This window comes from Triticum dicoccoides, chromosome 7B (assembly GCF_002162155.2).
Source record: "Triticum dicoccoides isolate Atlit2015 ecotype Zavitan chromosome 7B, WEW_v2.0, whole genome shotgun sequence".
Lineage (NCBI taxonomy): Eukaryota > Viridiplantae > Streptophyta > Magnoliopsida > Poales > Poaceae > Triticum > Triticum dicoccoides.
In genome coordinates this window covers 334,695,140-334,700,159 of record NC_041393.1, presented here as the reverse complement: position 1 = coordinate 334,700,159, position 5,020 = coordinate 334,695,140, and positions in this window count along the sequence as shown.

Genomic DNA, 5,020 nt, shown 5'->3' with positions numbered 1-5,020 from the left:
TACTTGAATAAAAGTTTTTCGATGAAAGACCTCGGTCAAGCTGCTTACATATTGGGCATCAAGATCTATAGAGATAGATCAAGATGTTTAATTGGACTTTCACAAAGCACATACCTTGATAAAGTTTTGAAAAAGTTCAAAATGGATCAGGCAAAGAAAGGGTTCTTGCCTGTATTACAAGGTGTGAAGTTGAGTCAGACTCAATGCCCGACCACAGCAGAAGATAGAGAGAAAATGAAAGATGTTCCCTATGCTTCAGCCATAGGCTCTATCATGTATGCAATGCTGTGTACCAGACCTGACGTATGCTTAGCAATAAGTTTGGCACAGAGGTATTAAAGTAATCCAGGAGTGGATCACTGGACAGCGGTCAAGAACATCCTGAAATACCTGAAAAGGACTAAGGATATGTTTCTCATTTATGGAGGTGACAAAGAGCTAGTCGTAAATGGTTACGTCGATGCAAGCTTTGACACTGATCCGTATGATTCTAAATCACAAACCGGATATGTGTTTTTATTAAACCGTGGAGCTGTAAGTTCGTGCAGTTCTAAACAAAGCGTCGTGGCGGGATCTACATGCGAAGCAGAGTACATCGCTGCTTCGGAAGCAACAAATGAAGGAGTATGGATGAAGGAGTTCATTTCTGATCTAGGTGTCATACCTAGTGCATCAGGACCAATGAAGATCTTTCGTGACAATACTGGTGCAATTGCCTTGGCAAAGGAATCCAGATTTCACAAGAGGACCAAGCACGTCAAGAGACACTTCAATTCCATCCGGGACCAAGTCCAGGTGGGAGACATAGAGATTTGCAAGATACATACGGATCTGAATGTTGCAGACCCGTTGACTAAGCCTCTTCCATGAGCAAAACATGATCAGCACCAAGACTCCATGGGTGCTAGAATAATTACTGTGTAATCTAGATTATTGACTCTAGTGCAAGTGGGAGACTGAAGGAAATATGCCCTAGAGGCAATAATAAAGTTATTATTTATTTCCTCATATCATGATAAATGTTTATTATTCATGCTAGAATTGTATTACCCGGAAACATGATACATGTGTGAATACATAGACAAACATAACGTCACTAGTATGCCTCTACTTGACTAGATCATTAATCAAAGATGGTTATGTTTCCTAACCATAGACATGTGTTGTCATTTGATTAACGGGATCACATTATTAGGAGAATGATGTGATTGACATGACCCATTCCGTTAGCCTAGCACTTGATCGTTTAGTATGTTGCAATTGCTTTCTTCATGACTTATACAAAGTTCCTACAACTATGAGATTATGCAACTCCGTTTACCGGAGGAACACTTTGTGTGCTACCAAACGTCATAACGTAACTGGGTGATTATAAAGGAGCTCTACAGGTGTCTCTACAGGTACATGTTGAGTTGGCGTATTTCGAGATTAGGTTTTGTCACTTCGATTGTTGGAGAGGTATCTTTGGGCCCTCTTGGTAATGCACATCACTATAAGCCTTGCAAGCAATGTAGCTAATGAGTTAGTTACGGAATGATGCATTACGTAACGAGTAAAAAGACTTGCCGGTAACGAGATTTAACTAGGTATTGGATACCGACGATCAAATCTCGGGTAAGTAACATACCGATTACAAAGGGAACAACGTATGTTGTTATGCGGTTTGACCGATAAAGATCTTCCTAGAATATGTAGGAGCCAATACGAGAGTCCAGGTTCCGCTATTGGTTATTGACTGGGAACAGTTCTAGGTCATGTGTACATAGTTCTCGAACCCGTAGGGTCCGCACGCTTAACGTTACGATGGCATTTTATTATGAGTTTATAAGTTTTGATGTACCGAAGGTTGTTCGGAGTCCCGGATGTGATCACAGACATGACGAGGAGTCTCGAAATGGTCGAGACATAAAGATTGATATATTGGACGACTATATTCGGACACCGGAAGTGTTCCGGGTGATTTCGGAGAAAACTGGAGTGCCGGAGGGGTTACCGGAACCCCCCGGGGAAGTATTGGGCCTTAGTGGGCCTGAGGGGAGAGAGACGGCAGCAGCCCAGGAGGTGGCACCCCCCCATGGGGAGTCCGAATTGGACTAGGGGAGGGCGGCGCGGCCCCTCTTTCCCTCTCCCTCTCCCTCTCTTTCCTTCCCCCTTCCTCCTTCCTAGTGGGACTAGGAAAGGGGAGTCCTACTCCCACTAGGAGGAGGACTCCCCCCCTCCTTGGCGCGCCCCCTAGGGCCGGCCGGCCTCCCCCTTGCTCCTTTATATACGGGGGCAGGGGGCACCCCAAGACACACAAGTTGATCATCGTGATCGTTCCTTAGCCGTGTGCGGTGCCCCCCTCCACCATATTCCACCTCGGTCATATCGTTGCGGTGCTTAGGCGAAGACCTGCGTCGGTAGAACATCATCATCGTCACCACGCCGTCATGCTGATGGAACTCATCCCCGACACCCTGCTGGATCGGAGTCCGGGGATCGTCATCGAGCAGAACGTGTGCTGAACTCGGAGGTGTCGTACGTTCGGTGCTTGGATCAGTCGGATCGTGAAGACGTACGACTACATCAACCGCATTGTCATAACGCTTCCTCTTACGGTCTACGAGGGTAAGTGGACAACACTCTCCCCTCTCATTGCTATGCATCACCATGATCTTGCGTGTGTGTAGGAATTTTTTTGAAATTACTACGTTTCCCAACAGCTAAGCACGTGACACAATGCTTGTTCATAACCGACCTGTGCAATCCCAGCCGTGTTGTTGTGAGGAGAGGCAAAAGGAACAACATTGGAATGGATGGAGTCGCCAACAACGAAGACTACGATCACTACGGCAACCCAATGAGGGAAGATGACAATGATGATGAAGTATACGTGAAAAGAAGAATCAATACTACATTACCTAAGAAAAATCATACTCCATGGAAAACGCAAAGTCACAATGAGGGGCTCAATTATTCTTTGACGAACAAGAAGGGAAAGAAGCTGGCTGAAAAACGAAAATGTCAATGCTGAGGAACCGTATGTTATCGATCAAATGATGTAATATATATATATATTCCTATTTTGTATACACACTTAGCCATTATTATGCATGGGTCCAATGATGTAATATATATGTTCCTATTTTGTATACATATTTAACCATCAAATGATGCAATATATATCGCCTTCCCTTCGTTCACTGCTCTCGGAAAAAAAAGTGAGAGAAAATAAAGGAAAAGAAAAAGGAAAACTAGTTATAGTAGTAGCGGTTTACTCAAAAAGAGGTACAGCTAGTCAAGGTAGCAGTAGCGTTTTTCGTAAAAACCGCTATAGCTACCTGTATTAGTAGTAGCGCGTTTGGTCTAAACGCGCTACTGCTACATCCACTTAACCCAAAATCCTCCCTCTCTCTGCTTCATCCTGCCTCTTTTCCCCCCAAATCCCCACTCTCTCTTCCCCCGTCGCACCGCCGCACCCCGATGCTCGCCCCCGACCCCAGCGCTCGCTCCCGACCCCGGCCCTCGCCCCCGACCCCGGCGCTCACCCCCGACCCGGCGCTCGCGCCCGACCCCGACACGCCACGCCTCCCTCCTCTACTTCCTCCCCTCCCAACCTCGGCCGTCGTCGGACCTATCTCCTCGCCTCTGCACCCTCTGTAAACCCCCCCCCTCTGCTAGCTAGGGTTCTTCGGTTAATTTACTTAGGTTTTAGTTAGGGCAGTAGGTTAATTAGGTTATCTATTTAGTTATGAATTTATCTAGGTTGAATTTATTTGCAAATTTAGGTAGGCTAAATTTAGGTAGGCTAAATTTATATGCAAATTTGAATTGGACATGTGATATGTGGACATGTCATGTTTGCAACTTGGACATGTCATTTGGACATGTGATGTTTTGGTTCAATTTTGGTAAATGATCCGAGTGTCCTATGTTATGCCGGAATGTTGATTCATTTCCGTTCTGGTGAATTTCCGGCGCTCGATATGTCCATTTTTTTAGCAAAGGTCATGCCTAAATTTTCCGTGAATTTTGGCATGATTTGTGCTAGATAGTAGGCATATCGAGTGCTGGCACATATATTTCTTTTTTATGTCATTTCTCATTTTTTCATACTTTTAGAAATAAACGAGGAGACTTAATCATAGGAAACATGTCGAACAACGAAGAAACTGGGCCTTTTGACCAAGATGCAGACGAGATGGATTATGAGGGTGAACAAGAGTACCTCGACTATTTGACTGCTAAGCAAGGTTTGCAGGTCGGCCTCGATGATGGTACTGACGCCGACATCGACACCGACGGTGCCAGCACTGATGGCGGTGCCGAGACCGGCGGGGAAGGTACCGGCGGGGAAGATACCGGCGGGGAAGGTATCGGTGCCGATGCCGCTACCGAAAAGAAGAAGCATAAGAAGCAGAGGATACGAAAACCTAACAAGCTAGGGATTGGACGACTAGTGATCGCAAAGATGGCACTTGGCAAGTTGGAGCCATTAGAGCCGGAAGAACCTCGCAAGTGATATGGGACCCAAGTAGGATGCATCCTACGGGAATGGGCGAGCATCAGCGATGATGACTGAAGGAGTAAAGAACATTTGACACAGTTGCTCCTAACGAAGTTGCACAAGAGATTCAAGTTCCCCGACTGGGACGATAACATAGAACAACCGTAGGATGATCCGAAGATGAAAAAGATTAACAAACACGCCATGGGCATGTTCAGCAATGATTTGGGATCCTGGAAAGGGAGGGTGAAATGAGCGATTGAGGCTGAGGAACCCCTTTCCAAGATCCTGGAGGAAAATCCGACACTTACGGAAGAGGAGTTCGAAAAGTTCAAGGACACTTGCGCTACCAAGGCAGCCAAGGCTAAGGCTGCGAAATTCAAGAGCCTTCAGCAAAGAAACACGGGGAAGCATCACCTCGGAGGACACGGAACATGAAGCCGCGGGTCTCCCAGACCCCTTCGCGAAGTTCACCAACCCCTTGTGATAGAGGCAAAGGTGTCCCGTCTTTCGATGAGATGATGGATATCGCTT